Below are 13,657 nucleotides of genomic sequence, written 5' to 3'. Positions count from 1 at the left end.
ATGCTCAGGCCCTCTGTCTCTCTGCTGGCCCCCTCCTCCTCTGAGCAGCTCTCTGGGGGCTCGCTCACGCTGGCCTGCCTGCTGACCGGCTACTCTCCTCAGGGAGCCGTGGTGAGCTGGGAGGTGGACGGCACACAGGTGACAGAGGGGGTCCTGAGCAGCTCGGAGGAGGAGAAGAGCGGACTCTACAGCAGCAGCAGCAGCCTGAGCCTGAGCCAGGAGCGCTGGATGTCAGGAGAGCTGTACTCCTGCAAGGTCCTCCATCATGCCCACAGCCAGACCCAGTCCCTCCACAGGAGCCAGTGTGAGGGCTAGAGGGGCCGCTGGAGCCCAGGAGAACACATGCTGCTCTGATCATCAGGAGCTTTAATGTTTGGAGAGGAAAGTGAAGCTTTGTGTGGCCGAGAACAACACTGCTGTAAAGTGTTGGACAGCAACAACTTAGAGAGTGATGTGTGAAGCTCAGCAGAGATGAGAGTGTGCTTAGTAACTGTCATGTTGATGATTCAGGATGTTCCTAATAAAGCTTTCTCTGATAAATAACATGATGAAGTGTTTGGTGTTTTATTTAAAGTAGTGAGACATTGAAAGGTTTTATAACATTCTGCACTTCTATCAGCGGAACAAGATAAAGCTTTGGATTAGTTAGAACATTATTTAAGTTTCTAATCTATAAAATGTTCAATGAAAGTGACGAAAATGATATTAAACCGTTTTATCGTGATTAAGAATTTGATCCTGATGTGAACTTAATTTTTAGTGAGGCTCAGAGGATGGCTCAAATATAATATCAGGAATAGATTTTTCTCCATGCTAAGAGTAGAGTCCTTTATTTCTAAGCATTGTTTAATTCAACATATTAGTGTGAATAGTTAGTGTTTGGTGAAGTTCCTCTCTACTCAGCGTTCAGGGGTCTGTGTCAGAGATTACTTTATGTTATGCAGGTGTTAGTAGAGATATGTTTACATTTAATTTGATATCAGTGCCGAACAATAATCTAACCATCCCAGTTTAGTCATCAAGAACTGAAGAGAGTCAGCTTTACTTGGATTCATGGTGGTTCTGCTTGATGACTCTTGTGTTCACTGGACCAGTTCTCCTCCTCTCAGTCTCTTCACCTCTGCAGCTGCAGCAGGACGCTTCACTTCAGACTGAAGGAGGTTTTTGTACGGCTCTAAATCACTGTGTGAACGTGCCATCACTATGGTAGCCCAGACAATAGTAATCTCCTGCATCAACATCCTTAACGTTACTGATGGTTAAAGTGTACTGAGTACCAGATTGAGTACCACTGAATCTAGGCTCAGTTCCAGAGAACAGAGTTGATGATGAGTGTATAAGAAGTTTAGGAGCCTGTCCAGGTTTCTGAAGATACCAACTGAGATAAGAACCATGAATAGAGCCCCCTGTAGCGCTGATGGTCACAGTCCCTCCAGGACTAACAGTCTTGGATGTGTCAGTCTGAGTCAGGAACTTGTTGGCAGAAGACTCTGAAATGAGAAGTGAAATGTTAGATAACCAACAACATGGAGCAGCAGTTTAAATGATAACAGAAAGAGTTAAAGACAAAGCACATTGGATGCAAACATGAAAAGAAAAGACAAACATTGAACCACACATACATTACTCCTATCATTTCAGATGATACATTTTCAAAGTCTCTCACCCTGACACAGAAAGCCCAACATGAAAAGCAGAGTTACTGACAACATGATCTCCAGTTTTCAGGATGAGTGCAGGAACACGGTTCAGACTCTACGTGACACAAGACCTTAAAACTGTGAGGAGCAGTGAAGCATTACAATCATGCAAATGACATTTCACACGTCACACAGACACCTGTCCTTGAGAAACAGAGAGAGAGAGGAGGTGGAGGAAGTAGAGGCTACATCTCCCTGTGGACTCATGGAGAACATGTAGAAACTTTCTGTTCCTCAACTCTCTGCTGTTTCTGTCTGTTCAGTTTACCAAAGGCCTCTGTGCTTAATAACATAAATATAAGAGATATACTTTATTGTCCCAGCAGGCTGCCCTCTGCTGGCTGTCCAGGTTCAGAACAACTTCATATTGATGTGAGATTGAATCTGTTCTCCACCTTTAGCTCTTTTCATGATCCCTTACTTGGTGCAGGGACAACAACCTATAGACCCCCCTCAGCTGTCAAGGACTCCTTGTCTTCGTTGGCAAATCTTTTATCTCAACTAGACTACAAGGAAATAGTGCTACTTGGTGATTTTAACTTGGACTGGTTAACTACAGTATCAGAGGATTTAAAAAACCTTTGTATCTCTTTGAATGTTACTCAGATTGTTGACGGTCCTACTCGCCCTAACATTAAGTTCCCAAATAAATCCTCCTTAATTGATCTCATCTTAACTAATGTTCCCCATAAATACTCATCTGTAGGAGTATTTGCAAATGATCTGAGTGATCACTGTGCTGTATCCACAATGAGGGACACTAAAGTTCAAAAGGTTAAACCTTGCATTATTATTAAGAGAGCCACAAAACATTTTGTGGAGCAGGGTTTTCTCCACGATCTGTTTGGTTTTGATTGGGAAAGAATCAATCTGTGTGATGATGTAGAAACTGCATGGTCTTATTTTTATCTTGGTATTATGAATTATGGATGGACATGCACCCCTGCGTACATTTAGAGTGAAGGGACGAGACAATCCTTGGTTCTCTGCTGAACTGTCCAGTCTCCTGCATGAGAGAAACAAGGCCTGGGCAAAGGCTAGGAAATCAGGCTCAGAGGTAGAATGGCTGCGTTTTAGGCAGCTAAGGAATAGCTTCACATCACAAATCAAAAGTGCTAAGTCCAAGTATTATCTGTCAGTGCACAAAGAACCTGAATAATCCTGGAAAATGTTGGAAAGCCATAAAATCGATATCCACCGGTGAGATCCCTAATGAGCTACCTCCGTGCCTTACCACAGCATCCGGCTCTATATCGGACAGGGCCACTATGCTAAATTGTTTTAATGAGCATTTTGTGTCCTGTGGCTCTCTGTTTGATTCTGTTTCTAACTCTGCTTCTGTGAACACCCCAATCCGTGACTCTGAACAATGTGGTCTGGAAAGTCCTTTCAGTTTTACTCCTTTTTCTATTGAAGCCGTTCATGAAGCCTTATCCAAGTAAGATCCTAAGAAACCGGCTGGCCCGGACAACGTAGAACCTTTCTTTTTAAAGATAGCTGCAGATTATATTGCTCCACCTCTTACTTCTCTTTTTAACCTCTCCCTCAACACGAACACAATTCCAAAAGTATGGAGCAGCTTATGTCCTGCCTTTGCTAAAAGGAGGGGAGGCTACTTTATTAAATCATTATAGGCCCATCTCTAAATTATAAGTTCTGGCGAAGGTGCTCGAACGCCTAGTGAGTGAAAAGGAAAAGGAGTTTTTATGTAAAAATGACATCCTGTCTAAACATCAGTCAGGCCTCAGAAAGCAACATGGCACCATCACTGCCACAATGAAAGTGGTGAATGATGTGGCGAGTATTTTAGATAAAAAGCAGAGTTGTGCAGCTCTATTTATTGACCTGTCCAAAGCGTTTGATACCGTCGATGATCACATCTTGAAGCAGAGGCTACTCAGTATTGGCATATCCAGCCATGCAGTGGGGTGGTTTGTGAACTACCTGTCTGAAAGGTCCCAATGTGTTCATTTTGATGGGCTGTCTTCTGAGTTGTTAAACATTACTAATGGTGTTCCTCAAGGTTCTGTTTTAGGTCCACTTTTATTCTCCATCTACATCAACAGTTTAGGTGAAAATGTAGATGGAGCCACTTTACATTTTTATGCGGATGATACCGTGATGTACTGTTCAGGTCCCTCCTTTAAGGAAGCTGGTGTTAAATTGCAAGCAGTTTTTAACATTATTCAGACTCAGCTCTCTGAACTAAAGCTTCTTTTAAATGTTGATAAAACCAAGGTAATGCTCTTTTCAAAAGCTAAAAAGACACCAGAGCCTGTTTTAGATATTGTAACTACGCAAGGAATAAAACTTGAAGTGGTTACCTGTTATAAATACCTTGGTATCTGGCTTGATGATTGTCTCACTTTTAAACTTCATGTCAATAACCTTCTTAAAAAACTGAGGGTTAGGCTAGGTTTCTTCTACAGGAACAAGTCCTGTTTCTCATTTGAGGCAAGGAAAAGGCTAGTCACTGTGACCTGTTTACCTGTGCTGGACTATGGTGATCTGATCTATATGAATGCACCTGCCCACCTGATCAAGTTAGATGCTGCGTATCACAGTGCTCTGAGACTTGTGACAAACTGTAAAGCATTAACCCATCACTGTACCCTGTATGCAAGGGCAGGTTTGCCTTCACTAACTGTACGGAGGCTCAGCCACTAATACATTTTCATATACAAAGCCATGTTAGGGAAACTTCCATCCTACATCTGCTCCCTGATCTCACGGCGAATTGTAAGTGGCTACTGCCTGAGATCGCATGCTGTGGTTTTATTAAATGTGCCAACTGCTAGGACTGTCTTAGGGAAGATGGCTTTTAGATGTGCAGCTCCACTGTCTTGGAATAGTCTGTAATTGAAATGGAAACTGAGCGATCTGATGCCACTAAATGTTTTTAAAGCTCGGTTGGATGCTACTCAATCGGAAGCTGTTGTTACCTGTTCATGTGGATAGTTATTTTAAATTGTAATCCCTGTAATGATGCTGTGAGATGTCCTTTTTGATGTTCTGTTTATGTTTCTATGTTTCATGTGGAACCTACTTGAGCAGGTCTCCCTTGAAAAAGAGATCAATGATCTCAAGGGGATACACCCGGATAAATAAAGGTTTGAAATGAAATGAAAACCTGGAGCTAAACGCTCTCAATCAGCCCCACCGGCCCCCATCACTCTGTGGGACTCCCCAGTCTCTGCTGTGGAGTCTTTCTGCTTCCTGGGCACCATCATCACCCAGGACCTCAAGTGGGAGCAGAACATCAGCTCCATAATCACAAAAGCCCAGCAGAGGATGTTCTTCCTGAGGCAGCTGAAGAGCTTCAACCTGCCTAAGACAATGATGGTGAACTTCTACACCTCCATCATGGAGTCCATCCTCACCTCCTCCATCACCATCTGGTACGCTGCAGCTAGCCGAGGAGCAGGGCTGCAGCTCATCATCTGCTCTGCAGAGAGGGGGGTCGGCAGCAATCTGCCCTCCCTCCTCTACCTGCAGGCCTCCAGGACCGTGAGGCGGGGAGATAGAGTCCGACTAATGCACTAATATTTTGCACATTCTATGGACAATGTTGCACTAATGTACATTCTCAAACATTGAAGTGACTGTTATTTTGTATATTGATTGTTGTGTTTTTATTTAGGTCTTAATGTGTGCACATGTAAAAGTGTTTCTTTGATTCTGTATATATATATATAAAATATGTGTGCATATATATATATATATATGAACACATATTTTAATATACATTTCTTTTATATTCGGGATTTTGGGAAATGTTATTTCGATCTCTCTGTCTGTACACACAAACTGGAAGATTGACAATACAGTTGGCTTTGACCCCTACCACCCTGGACACAAACTGCTCCACCTTCCCATCTGGTAGAAGGCTCCATCAGGACCAGAACTCTCTCCATCAGCACCAGAGCCTCTCTCCATCAGGACCAGAACCTCTCTCCATCAGGACCAGAACCTCTCTCCATCAGGACCAGAGCCTCTCTCCATCAGGACCAGAGCCTCTCTCCATCAGGACCAGAGCCTCTCTCCATCAGGACCAGAACCTCTCTCCTACTGAACAGCTTCTTCCCCTCCGCTACCGGCCTCATCATCTAGTCCTAAAGCCTCTGCTTTGCACTGGTGGACTCAGGGGGGGTCAGGGGTCAAATCATGTTCAAACTAAACGTCTATCCACAGTTTAACATTTGAAAGACTTCATTAGATTGATCTTTGTCATTTTTAATCAGGATCTTTATAATAATGATTAAATAATAACTCCAGAGAGGCCAGAGATGCTCCTGCTGTGAAGCACACCGAGTGGAGACATGTGGGGAAAAGCTAAAGAGCGTTTGTTGTTTTAATTCGGGGAAGCAGAGATCACAATAAGGTTTGTGTGTAATGCTGCTTTTACATAGAATGTGTTTTGGACTGGGTTTAATCTCATTAATCCATTAACATCTGTATATTTAAGAATAAGAAGTGAATAGTGCTGGGTGGGTTCCTGTCAGCTCTGAGTTCAGTGGGCTGTGTCAGTCTCTTCCTCTTCAGCAGCTGCAGGTGGTTCCTGCTGTAACAGCTCAGAGTCTCTGCAGTCTGACTGAGGGAGGTTTTTGTACGACGACAAATCACTGTGTGAACACGTTACCACTGTGGTAACTCTGACAGTAATAAACTGCTGCATCTTCAGCCTTCAGTCCACTGATGGTCATAGAGAAGTCAGACCTTCTTCCACTGCCACTAAACCGAGGTTCTGTTCCTGATACAAGTGTGCTCACTAGTTTTATCAGGAGCTTTGGAGGCTGTCCAGATTTCTGTTGATACCAGAACATACAATCATCACTAGCACTATCACCGCAGTAGGAAATAACATCTGTGCTGGTTTTACAGGTGAGAGTGACGGTGGATCCTGGAGCAGACGTCTCGACTGCAGGCTGAGTCACAGTCACCTGACCGCTGCATCCTGCACACAAAAACAGATGATTGATATCTCAGCAGAAAGAAAGGAGAGGAAAGGCAGCACATGATGTTTGAAATGTTGCTGAGTGAATGAACCTGTGAAACAGCAGCAGGCCAGCGTCCAGATGAGGATGGTGATGAGAGTCATGGTGCTTTCTGCTGACTGACAGATGTGAGTCCTGCAGTGTTGAACTCACAGGACTATAAACCTTCTCAGTTCACTGGAGGATCAGCTGACCATGCAAAGCCTCCTCTCTATGGAAATGATGTCTCTGCTCTCAGCACACTGAAGGCAACGTGGGACACGAAACCAGGAGGAACACTGTCTGGATTTACACCGTCTATCATCTGAATGGAAGAACATATTTATATCAGGAGTGGAGATGAGGATTTGAGTTTGTGTCCACTGTGGTTGGTATGATATGTCTGTTTGTCTGACATTAACATACATACAGAGATTCACTGTAGATAAATAACATGTTTCAGTTCTGTTTCAAATACATTTGTTCATAACTATTATTTCAAAGCCTCATGTTCATTTAACCGTGTAGAAACTAATATAAAACTGACAAAGTTAGTTGTGTAGCAGACTGTAATGGTTTCTCTGCCAGGTGTAGAAAAGTGATGAAAAATGACATAAATCAAATTAATTCTTCCAGATATGTAATCCATATCTTTAGAAAAGCTTTGTTGATTTAAAAACTGTATATGTGTCTCTGTTATCAGTGAGATCAGGGAGCTCTCTCAGTGATACATGCTTGTTGACAGAGCAGGAGGTTTTTGTACGGCCACTCAATGAGTTTGTATCACTGTGGTTGACTTTTGGTGGAGGAACCAAACTCATCGTTCACTGTAAGTACCAGAGATTTGAATTTTCTAACACAAAACATTACATTTACTTTTGAATCAGAATATGATAAATCAAGACATTATTGTGGATATTATACATTATGTTGATATTTTTTTAAATCTATAAAGCTTGTCTGAAGAATTTAAAAACATTAAGCAAAGTTAGTTTTATTTAAAATTGAAGAAGATGTTACGGTGAATTATATGTACGTTTTACTTTTCTTTTTTAATAAGATATAAACACATTTTTAGCTCACAATTGACCAAAGAACAGCTGCTATGTCATAACATCTAATTGTATTTCGCATTTTCATTTTTATATATTTTAACATTCAACAAGTGTTTCATATAAAATCTGCTGAGGATCCGTTAAAACAAATGAAAGTGTGTTTTTGTACATTCAGAGTCGCTGCAGGGTGCGTTCACAGTCCGTTAGTTTCAAAGAGTTCAAAGGAAGTGAAACAAACAGATGACAAAGTCTTCAACTATAGAAGATGTTACTTTTTGTTTTTCTTAACAGTAAATGATTGCAGAGATTAGTTATTCATTCTGAAACATTGTAAAGCAGAGATAAAGCTTTTCATATAATGATCATTACATGAACACCTTCATTACGTTGCATACTTTCATGTAACTCTTCAGGAGTTTGGATGAGTGCCAAAGAAGAAGATTCATTATTTTAAATGGCAGAATGATATAAAGTATCACCGTTTGATTTGATGAATGAAACCCTCGTGTTCTCCCATGCCTCAGCTCCTCTTGTGATCACAGCTCATGCTCACAGCTGACCCCCACTTTCTCTGTCCTGTACCTTCAATGTATAATTCTTGTTCTGATGAGAGCTACAGAATAACACTCTAACTCCAAACATCAAGTTTAACATTTGATTTTATTTATTAAACCCTCATTTCCTTCCTCATTCTGTTTGTTCTGGAACTATTTGAATGTTTTTAAAATATCTTTTATTGTTTTATGTCCTACATATTTGTATGTTGCATTGTTGGAGGAGCCTTGGGCTTTTCATTGGCTTATCTACATCGCCATGTGCAATATGTGCAATATGTGCAATATGTGCAATATGTGCAATATGTGCAATATGTGCAATATATACCTGGCTGCTAAATCCTCAGAACTGTTACAGGATGTGTATTTTGTAAATTGTGTAACTTTTTATTTTATTTTTTATTATATTCTAACTTTTTTTTACTTGAATACTTTTGTATGCATGCTTCTTCGTAACATGAAGCTGTCTCTGGCTCTTTTCTGCTGTCACAGCGTGAATGTCCCCTCTGTGGGACTACTAAAGGTATTCTGACTCTGGTTCTGATTCACTGCAGCTACTGTGCATATGACAGTAAAGCCTCTGAATGTTTGAATGTGTCCTGTATGGACTCTGTCTCACAGCGTCTGTCCCTCAGTGGAAGTTCATCTGCTCCTTGTGTCTCTCTCCCCTGCAGCGGGCTCCATGCTCAGGCCCTCCGTCTCTCTGCTGGCCCCCTCCTCCTCTGAGCAGCTCTCTGGGGGCTCGCTCACGCTGGCCTGCCTGCTGACCGGCTACTCTCCTCAGGGAGCCGTGGTGAGCTGGGAGGTGGACGGCACACAGGTGACAGAGGGGGTCCTGAGCAGCTCGGAGGAGGAGAAGAGCGGACTCTACAGCAGCAGCAGCAGCCTGAGCCTGAGCCAGGAGCGCTGGATGTCAGGAGAGCTGTACTCCTGCAAGGTCCTCCATCATGCCCACAGCCAGACCCAGTCCCTCCACAGGAGCCAGTGTGAGGGCTAGAAGGGCCGCTGGAGCCCAGGAGAACACATGCTGCTCTGATCATCAGGAGCTTTAATGTTTGGAGAGGGAAGTGAAGCTTTGTGTGGCCGAGAACAACACTGCTGTAAAGTGTTGGACAGCAACAACTTAGAGAGTGATGTGTGAAGCTCAGCAGAGATGAGAGTGTGCTTAGTAACTGTCATGTTGATGATTCAGGATGTTCCTAATAAAGCTTTCTCTGATAAATAACATGATGAAGTGTTTGGTGTTTTATTTAAAGTAGTGAGACATTAAAAGGTTTTATAACATTCTGCACTTCTATCAGCAGAACAAGATAAAGCTTTGGATATTTATTTTTTAATTGGTAATGAAATTGACATGGTGGTGAAGGAAAGTTACTACACTGTTTTATCGTGATTAAGAATTTGATCCAAATGTGAACTTGATTTTTAGTGAGGCAGAAAGTTTATGGCTCATAAATAAGATCAGCCTTTAATCTGAGCTGAGAGTAGATGTTTAGATTTTTAAGTATTTATTTTTTCAACATAGTGTGAATATGGAGTTAGTGTTTGGTGAAGTTCCTGTCAGCTCAGTGTTCAGGGTGACATCAATATAGTTTAAACAGGGTGTTGAAGAGTGTCTTTGAGTGTGTTTCAGCTTTATCTGGATTCATGGTGGTTCTGCTTGATGACTCTTGTGTTCACTGGACCAGTTCTCCTCCTCTCAGTCTCTTCACCTCTGCAGCTGCAGCAGGACGCTTCACTTCAGACTGAAGGAGGTTTTTGTACGGCTCTAAATCACTGTGTGAACGTGCCATCACTATGGTAACCCAGACAATAGTAATCTCCTGCATCAACATCCTTAACGTTACTGATGGTTAAAGTGTACTGAGTACCAGATTGAGTACCACTGAATCTAGGCTCAGTTCCAGAGAACAGAGTTGATGCTGAGTATATAAGAAGTTTAGGAGCCTGTCCAGGTTTCTGAAGATACCAACTGAGATCAGCACCAATATCTGAGCTCCCTGTAGCGCTGATGGTCACAGTCCCTCCAGGACTAACAGTCTTGGATGTGTCAGTCTGAGTCAGGAAATTGTTGGCAGAAGACTCTGAAATGAGAAGTGAAATGTTAGATAACCAACAACATGGAGCAGCAGTTTAAATGATAACAGAAAGAGTTAAAGACAAAGCACATTGGATGCAAACATGAAAAGAAAAGACAAACATTGAACCACACATACATTACTCCTATCATTTCAGATGATACATTTTCAAAGTCTCTCACCCTGACACAGAAAGCCCAACATGACAAGCAGAGTTACTGACAACATGATCTCCAGTTTTCAGGATGAGTGCAGGAACACGGTTCAGACTCTACGTGACACAAGACCTTAAAGCTGTGAGGAGCAGTGAAGCATTACAATCATGCAAATGACATTTCACACGTCACACAGACACCTGTCCTTGAGAAACAGAGAGAGAGAGGAGGTGGAGGAAGTAGAGGCTACATCTCCCTGTGGACTCATGGAGAACATGTAGAAACTTTCTGTTCCTCAACTCTCTGCTGTTTCTGTCTGTTCAGTTTACCAAAGGCCTCTGTGCTTAATAACATAAATATAAGAGATATACTTTATTGTCCCAGCAGGCTGCCCTCTGCTGGCTGTCCAGGTTCAGAACAACTTCATATTGATGTGAGATTGAATCTGTTCTCCACCTTTAGCTCTTTTCATGATCCCTTACTTGGTGCAGGGACCTGGAGCTAAATGCTCTCAATCAGCCCCACCGGCCCCCCATCACTCTGAGGGACTCCCTAGTCCAGTGGTTCCCAACCTTTTTCAGTCAGGCCCCCAGTGGGTCATTGGAAATATTTTCCAGACCCCCCTAACCCGGTTCCCACCGAGATTGGTAGAATTAATTATATATAGTTGTACAAACATTACATTTTCTCTGCTATTAATAACAAGACAAAAAGATCCAACTAATTGTATATTTTATTATGGATTGAACATGAACAAAGTGCTTGTATTGGCAGATGATCCTGTGCCAGTGCTGAGGCCTAATGAAACAATTACAAATACTGCTTATCGATACGGTTCTTTAACAGTATTATTATAGAAACAGAATTAACATTGATTTATTTTATGTATAGTGTGGACTATAGGCTGCTAGCACACATAACATACCTTCAGTGGTGGTAGTAACTAAGTAGATTTACTCAAGTACTGTACTTATATTGAGGTACTTAAGTATTTCCACTTTTGCTTCTTTGTACTTCTGCTCCTCTACAGTCCAAAGGTAAATGGTGTACTTTTACTCCACTACATTTATTTAACACCTTAAGTTACTTTACAGATCTGGATTAATGATGTGAAATATAATCAACTCTTAAATCAGACTTTAGTAACAGCTGTAGTAAATTCAATCACAAGCTACCTAACGGCTGCAGTATACTACTTATACTTGATCTGAGTACTTCTCCCACTTTACACGTAATCGGGGCAACAGAACTGGAAACACAAGCAATCTGTCAATCAGCCAATCAAAAGGCATCATATTCATATGGAGAAATGCACCGTTTTCAACTTCCTTAACTCGGGCTGGAAGTTACAAACGGTGCATTTCTCCGTATGAATATGATGCCTTTTGACCAGCTGATGGACAGATTGCTTGTGTTTCCGCGTTTCCGCGAAAATACTTAAGGCAAACGAGCATTATACACATCGAGCCTTGTAGATTGTCACTTTTGAACGCTCTGTTGTCCTGGCAGATCTCTGTGTGCACGGTGCTGCAGCGTGTATGTGAGGCCCCGCCCCCCAAAAAAAAACACAGAGTGGGAGATCTCCCCACCGACCACGTTAGATGTCAAATCATTAATAAGTCGAGAGAATGTGTTTTTTTTAAAACGTTAAAAAGGTACCAAAACAATATTGACGTTTTGCCAGGATCCAACATTATACAATTAAACAAATAAATAAAAACAAGGATAATTGTGGCTTATTGTTGAGTAAATAGCAGTGTGTGGTCTAGAATAGAATAAAAAAGGATAAGAAAATACAGATTTCAGTTTTCTGAGCCCCGATTCTCTTCCTCACTGACGGTAAAAAGACGGACATAAAACAATTACAAATAAAGAAGTAAAATCAATAATTGTGGCTTGATATTGAGTCAGAAACAAGTTGATAAACGCTGTGACACTGGGTTGGCAGAGAGCCTTTCTCCACGATCTCAAGTCGTCTATTACGAACGTTTTGGGAGCTCTATACAAGTCAATGTGACTCCCTGATAGTTGAAAGTCGACGCTAAAGGGCTTCCCAGAGCTCGTGAAAAGTGACGCCAAGGGATCCTGACATATAGGACGAGTTGGGAGTGAAACTGTGTTGACCTAAACCAACCGTTTCCAGACGCTCAAAGCCTTTATCGTTATGATTATTTCATGCTTGCCATTTTCCAGAGTAAGGGATCGACAGGACTTTTTCAAGCTATTGAATGAGCGCCTAATCGGAGAGCAGATCGTCCTTCATGCAATTCAAAATATTTTGTAGTAAAGGAGGCATATCATTGAACTTTTAACGTTTAAACTTCTAATGCTGAATTTTTAAATGTAACTTTAACTATCTGCTGGTCCACACAGAGTTTTTTGTTTTTTTTAAGTCTATAAAGTGAATTAAGCAAAAGACAAAAAAAGAGACTTCAGTGGATAACCCATTGCATGTTCTTAATAAATTATTTTTCTATATTGTATGTTTTCACATTTATTAAATTCATATCCTTACATTGGCTCCCAACTCGTTTTAGAATTTATTTTAATGTTCATTTTTCATTTCATTTAATAGTTTATTTGAACCCGGACAGTGGACCCCTGTGTTAAAGTGCATTTAGCGGTGATTGCACATCTGTTTGTTCCTCAACCATTCTTTGAGTTGACCTTTAAAACTATTGAGAGTGGGACAATCCCGTATCTGAGTTGGGAGGCTATTCCACAACGAGCTGCCTTTAATGGAGAGGACATTTTGTCCAAAAGTTGTCCGTCTACAATGGACTTCACAGTCTCCTCTGGTTATTAAGATAAGATAAGAGAGAACTCCATTGATCCCAGTTTGGGAAATGTTTGTGTTGCAGCAGCAAAAAAAGACATGGCATTGAACAATACAAATTTAACCCTTAGATGCATAAGTGGGGTCAAAAATGACCCCGAGGGTTGTTATTCTTCAAAATCTCTGAAATTAAAAGTTTGTACACTTCCACATTCCAGGTATTCCTCATAAAACATGTTTGTGACTTGAGGCCATTTGAATTTTTTTAAATGTTTTTATACATTTTAAGAAATTGCAGTTTTTGTGTCACTACACCAGTTTTTCATAAGCGGGGTCAAAAATGACCCCAAGCATTTCCTACAGAAT

At 41.4% G+C, this 13,657-nt stretch overlaps 1 gene segment (V, D, J or C); it reads left to right on the top strand.

Moving 5' to 3' along the window:
* Nucleotides 1-9,279, top strand: LOC307046466 (Ig heavy chain C region-like). The segment is given in 4 exons: nucleotides 1-304; nucleotides 4,855-5,207; nucleotides 8,775-8,853; nucleotides 8,957-9,279.
* The last annotated feature ends 4,378 nt before the right edge of the window (nucleotides 9,280-13,657 follow it).

This window comes from Notothenia rossii (genome assembly GCF_949606895.1).
Source record: "Notothenia rossii genome assembly, chromosome: 7".
Lineage (NCBI taxonomy): Eukaryota > Metazoa > Chordata > Actinopteri > Perciformes > Nototheniidae > Notothenia > Notothenia rossii.
The sequence above is the reverse complement of the archived record's forward strand: the minus strand, read 5'-3'. Positions and strand labels throughout refer to the sequence as shown.